This window comes from Lissotriton helveticus, chromosome 5_1, assembly GCF_964261635.1.
Source record: "Lissotriton helveticus chromosome 5_1, aLisHel1.1, whole genome shotgun sequence".
Lineage (NCBI taxonomy): Eukaryota > Metazoa > Chordata > Amphibia > Caudata > Salamandridae > Lissotriton > Lissotriton helveticus.
In genome coordinates, this window is record NC_136065.1 from 1,100,960,826 (window position 1) to 1,100,967,690 (window position 6,865).

A 6,865-nucleotide genomic window follows, 5' to 3' on the forward strand; every position below is an offset into this window, starting at 1 on the left:
CAAAGGTCCTGCCTGAGAACACTCACAAAGGGGTTGTTTGTGTCTCCAGACAAGCTGGGACCAGGACAGAGAGGCAGGAAATTCCAAGTACTTATGGTGGTGGAAACATTTAGAACCATCTCCTACTTCAAAGTGGGCACTAGATATAAATAATGAACCCTAAGACTCAACTCTTCAATACACCTGTGGACCTGTGGAAGACTCAAAAGCACTGCCGTGCTGCTCTGCAAGAAGGCCTGCTACTCTGCTATCCTGCTGCCCTTGTGCCTGAGTGAAAAGGATGGGACCTGCATCTTGAAACAAGTGCCACCAGAGCTACTGCAAGGGGTAGTTGGCTTGCCTCCTGATCAAAGCCTCAGAGGCAGGGGGCCTCATTTATTAGAAATGACGCATTGCTGTGTGAAAGCAGCGATGCGTCACTTCTCAGTGTGCACTCCTTGCGACATACCTGATGCGTCATATTTAATGTATCCTAAGTTGTGTATGCATAAGCAATGCTAATACATCCCCACAGGCGGCACACCAAATGAAGGAATACTTCCAATTGTTCATCCAATGTATTTATTTGTTGAATGAAGCTATTCATCAAAACAGATTTGATATTGTGTTCATATCAAAAAGTTCATATATATTTCCAAATGAGGAACCATCAAATTTAGCAACTCCGATGCATTTCGGGCAGTGCCCTTTCTCAAGGAGTTCTGCAAAGAAGACAGGATAAGGTAAGGATCGAGTGTGGTGAACAGAAAAGTATTTAAAAAAACGGTGAGTTCGTTAAAAAAGCCGGAGTGAAAAAAGCATGGGCTGTCATGTAATGAGTTGAATAGTAACTTAAAGTGCCGATCAATAGGAGGGGGCAAGAGTGAACTAAAGGAACAGGTATTGGAAAAATTCTGTGCTCATATCCGTGGAAGTGTGGTTAATGGGACAGAAGACGGGATGAAAAGACGGCATGCAAGGCACGCTGGTAAACTTACTTGGAGTACGATGTAACGCGAAGCGTCACTAACAAGTTCTGAGGCATGTCGAAAACGCTACAGGGACGGGCCGCCATAGCGGTAAAACAAGAGAAGGGTAAAAAAGATAGAAAAGGGACTGAGTCAAAAGATAAAAGATAGGACTAAGAGTGCCGCTGGAAGCGCCATGTTGGAGTGGTGAAATAAAAATTGGAAATAAAAGTTAAAAAAAGAGTGATGCAAAATTAAAATTGAAGATATAATGTGAAGTTGGAAAAAGTAGATGAAAGGTTGAAAGAAGGACAAAGAAAAAAAGTTAATTAGAAAACAAACGCAAACTATGAGAGACAATGTACGATGAAAAATACAGTAGTAGACAATATGATGTTATAAGTAACAGCTATATTCAAAACGATCGTTCGTCTGCAGACCTACAAGCCCTTCGGTCTTAACGATCGTTTTGAATATAGCTGTTACTTATAACATCATATTGTCTACTACTGTATTTTTCATCGTACATTTTTCCAATACCTGTTCCTTTAGTTCACTCTTGCCCCCTCCTATTGATCGGCACTTTAAGTTACTATTCAACTCATTACATGACAGCCCATGCTTTTTTCACTCCGGCTTTTTTAACAAACTCACCGTTTTTTTAAATACTTTTCTGTTCACCACACTCGATCCTTACCTTATCCTGTCTTCTTTGCAGAACTCCTTGAGAAAGGGCACTGCCCGAAATGCATCGGAGTTGCTAAATTTGATGGTTCCTCATTTGGAAATATATATGAACTTTTTGATATGAACACAATATCAAATCTGTTTTGATGAATAGCTTCATTCAACAAATAAATACATTGGATGAACAATTGGAAGTATTCCTTCATTTGGTGTGCCGCCTGTGGGGATGTATTAGCATTGCTTATGCATACACAACTTAGGGTCATTTTCTGGTGTGTTTCGGATGGAGACACAACCCACGAGTGCACCCAATAGACTTTCTAACCTAACCAATATCTGCTGAATAGCACTGCTGTGCATCACCTATCACCACATCATATTTAATGTATGACACATCATGTCGCAAGGAGTTACAGATACGTCAGTATTTCTGACGTATCTGTATGCGCAAAAGTGACGTATTATTGGAGTGTGTCACAAAAGTGACGCAACTCCAGTGATGCGTCCTTTCACATGGGGAAAGACCCATGTGAAAGGGCCTGCATCAGTCTTACGCCTGCTGTAAGGCAGGCGCAAGATTTTGACGCAACGGCGTCCTAGAAGTGACGCAGTGAAATCGCATAGATTTAACTGCGTCCCTTCTACAAGGTTTTTTTCGGGGGAACGCCCCCCCTGCATACATTATACCTGACACAGGTATAATGTAGCGCAGGGGTTTACAAAGTGACGCATCTGCTTAGATGCATCACTTTGTAAAAAGTGCGCAACAGGAGGCATGTTTTACACCACCGATGCGTCACAAAAAGTCACAGAAGCGCAAAACTGACGCAGGGCCTCATAAATGAGGCACAGAATATTTACCAAGCATTTTGACCCCAGAACCTGTACTGTGTCTGCTGTGTGACCTGCCCACTAGGTGGTGCCACCACAGTTCTGGATCCTTTGAAATGGGCCTGAAGGTGCCCCGCCAGCCCAGCTATTGCTTTGTTGGCAGAAAAGATGCACCACAACGCATCTCCTCGCAGCTGCATTGGAAATGCCACAGCACGATGCATTTCGGAAGCTGACCCTTGCATCACTGTCTGCAGTCTCCTCAGAATTGCTGCTGTGCGACGCAGCCTCAATGCAGGCCTTCGCATCACAAGTCCATCGTCAACGCCATCCTCAGCGATGACGCAGGACTTCCCATCACAGTCCATCTGCTTCTTCTGAACCATTGGTGCAGGACACAACCTCAACATAAGACTTTGCATCACAACCCCCTCATTGACTGCTTCCTCGATGAAAATGTAGGACTTCTCATCGCAGCGCCGCAGTTTCTAGGAACCGTTGTTGTGCGATGCATCCTCAATGTGGGATTTCGCAATGCCTGCAAACTAGGATTTAGGGTACTTTGATAAGTGGGCCTAACTTGCTCATTGTATCGGTCCTGCACTCCATCACGGTAGGCCTGAAATTGTGTGACTTTGTCCTAGTCCGAGGCGTCCAGATAACCACAATTGGCACTTTGTACTTCCAAGTACTGTTTTACTCAAATCTTTAAAATTGCATATCTCTGGTTCTAATGATTGGACTTTCGTCAGTTTGATTTCCAATAATTTATTCAATTTTATTTTATTCTTCTACAGTGGTTCGGGATTTTTCTTGTGTTGGGATTTTACTTTATCACTGATTGAAGTGCTGCATGAATACTTCACACATTTCCTCTAAGTTAAGCCTCTTTGCTTTGTGCTGAGCTACCAGAACGTAAAGCACAGGTTAATCTGGGGTTTGGTTGTGTTTCTCCCTGACAAGAGTTGTGGTTGCAGCTTGGATAGAGTATCACCCTCACTCCCCACCCCTGCACCCAGTAACCCAATTTCCAGCAGTTTCCAACTGGGGTTTCCTAAACAGGCATGTTATTCTGCCACTTGTTCAGTATGTCTGTCACCACCCCTGTCATATCCGATAAACATGCAGGTGCCTGCGTTGTCCAAATTTTACAAAGTAGGCTTGAGAAGCTCTAGCCTCCATGCCCATCACCATTCCACCTTCCAGTTTGAATCAGTAGCGGTTGCGCAAGATCGTCTGCCCTGTAAAATTGGGATCCTAGTTCACCACCAGCTCCATAGTGGCTTGTTTTCCTCCATCGTGACCTTTTTGGGTTTCACCTGCACAGCGCTTGCGCTGTGCTTGAGAAATCTATTGCTTTTAATATAAACTTTAAAGGAACTGTGATCCCACCTCCTAGGTTTCCTGGCTTCTCAATGGTTCCTGTGTGTGCTACTTACTTTCCTCTATTTCTATTGCCTGTATCATATGTTTCCTGCATTTACCAATGCTTGTTCCTCGTCTGCTTCTCTTATCAGTTTCCCGTAGCCGAAAATACTGTCAACATCCACTTGGTGGAACAATTTTTTCATAAAGTTTTGCTTCTTTTCCCTTTTCACTCTTTCAGCATATTTATGTAACAATTTGTCACCGGGGAGATTAAGGGCCAGATGTAGGAGCCTAAATACCGGTCGGTAACGGCCGAATTCGGCCGTTACCGACCGGTATTTAAGAATTGGCGTGTGGGGGGCCAATTTTATCGATTCGGTAAATTTACCGAATCGGTAAATTTACCGAATTGGTATTTTTACCGATTCGGTAACTTGCAGATGTAGGTGGGACTCTTTAGAGTCCCAAAGGCCTTACAGATTCGGTATTTTACCACCCAATCCAATTGGGTGGTAAAATACCGAATCCAGGTGTGCATGCACATGTGTGCATGCACACCTATGCCATGTGACAGACAGACATGCCCTTAGGGCATGTCTGTGTGCCACATGGCACACATGCCTGTATTCGGGGTGCTAGAGGGTGTCAAAGTGACACCCCCTGCACCCTTGCTGAAATCGGTATTTACCGAATCGGTAAATACCGATTCGGTAAATACCGATTTTTACAGATTCGGTAATTCAATTACCGAATCTACCTAAATCTCCCTCCTTCATATTTACAGATTCATAAATACTGAATCGGTAAAATTCGGTATTTATGAATCGGTAAATACGATTTTCCTACATCTGGACTCTAAGTGATTTGCCTAGAATCATAGGATGTTGCTGCTTCCAAGACTCGCACCAGGATCCCCAGCTCCCGAGTCAGCAGCTCTAGCTGCTGAGCCACATCCTCTCCAATCCATTGTTATTTGTCAGGGAGCTCTTTTCTTCTCCCAGACGATGATTGATAAAAACAGAACTTTATTCATCACATAGGCGAAACAGATGCATTACCAATGTTTGTTGTAGGGGGGGGCTCCTCCGTTATGGAGGAGGAGTGTCACCCCTCTAGGTGGCAGCAGATTTAAACACTTGAAAAATAAAATGGTAATAAACCAATTTTGTTATCGTTATTTTTTTCTTCCTACCTGCGCTGGGAGCAAGCGCATCATAGGGCGGTGCTGGGCCACGCACTCTATGTGCAACAACAGTTGCCACTGCCTTTTTTTTTATCTGAGTGAGCTGGAGCGAGGCCTGCTGTTCTTCCCCAAGCCCTGCCTCTCCCGTTTGTGTGTACAGTGCCTCCCCAGGGCCTTCTGCCGAGGGGCTGCCTGGTGGCTCCCTGCACCTGTGGTCTCACTCTCCACTGCCTCCCCGACTGGACGGTGAAGGGGGCCTGTCTCTACTTGTTCCCTTCTGGGAAACATAGGACTGTCCACACATGCTCTCAGCTGCCTGCCGGGGCATTTTATCTGGTGCTTACTCCCCAGTCATACCATGTGTCTGCCAAGGTTGGCTCACCTGCATTCATGCCTCTCATCATGTCTTGACTTTGTGCTGACTCTGCGGGTTCCTTTCTTGTGTTCTTCCAGTGGCCATCACACGGAGGCCTCATTTGCTGCTTATTGCCCTTCTTGAACTCCTACAGGGTGAAGCTCTTCCTTCCTTTTCCTTCTCTGTCCTTGTTGGGACAGAAAAGTAATATGCATAGTATGTGGATGTGTATCCCTGCCCTGAGTGCCTAACTGTGCTATTGTCTGGATCCCCAATGCTGATTTTTTGCCATGGGTGAACACGGATCATGTGTGTGCGCCATGACATAGGCCTGCCTCAAGCATTGTGAGCTTGTTGGACTAGGAGGGGTGCCCAAGGTGCTATCTTCATAGTAGTGGAAGGCTACCACCTTCACCAACTGTTAAGCAGCATAAGCGGTGTTGTGACAGCATACCGCATAGTGATCAGAAGTAGTAAACAGGACCTTTTTATCCTGTGTCACTAGAGTGAGGCCTACATGCTCACTCTCAGTTTTAAAAGTCCAGCTGCTGTGTGCTTAACTCACCCTTGGTCTACATCAGGTAATATGGGAGAGCTATGCACCGCAGGAGCAGTGACTCTGCTGAGAAGTGTACAGTACAAGGATGAATCAGTACTGTGCATTGCATGTATGGTTAGTACGTTGTAAGGGTGAAGTGTTGTGCAGCAAGCACATACTGGGTTTGTGAGTTGGAAGTGTGTGTGTGTGTGTGTATGTAAAGAACACACACCATGGATGAAGACAGAAAATTGCGGAACAGTGTGCTCAGACAGAGTATGTGTGATGAATGCATGTAAATATGTAAGGGTGCTATGTATGGAGGAACAGTGTTGAATAGAGAATAAGCTGTGGATGTGCACTGAGCAAGTGCGTTGCCAATGGTACATTATATGGAGAACTCTGGGCTACATTTTGGGAAGCCCAGGCCTACCTGGTGAAGACATGAGGAGAGGATTCCCTCAGATAGATTTGTGTACTGGTGCATTCCTGTGAGCTGGGTTGGGACACACTGGAAGGAAAAGGAAGAGACTCCTTTACACTTTCAAGACTGCTTTTTGTTGATTCAGTGGTAGATCACAAGAAAGGAGCCTGGACACATCTCAGTAAGGGGAATGGGGCTGATAAGGGAGTCATGTTGGTGTGAACTTTGGTCACTGTTACGAACTGTGTTGTGGACAAAGTTGGAGTCTTGCCTGCTGTGACTAACATCCTTAATGAAGAAAGAAAAAAAAAAGAGAAGTGACCACTTCAAAGGAAACAGAATCACAACATAAAACGTCAAAGACCCAGACCCTAAAATGTGTAATCTGACAAGCAGCCAGATGGGATGTGTGAGAAGGGGAAGCTCTACAAGACTTCTGCCTATGACCAGGACTGGGGGCCAAGCATTGACATTGATTCCTCAAAATCCCAGGGGTAACAGAAGTGACATTACCTGATATCAAAGGAAGTGA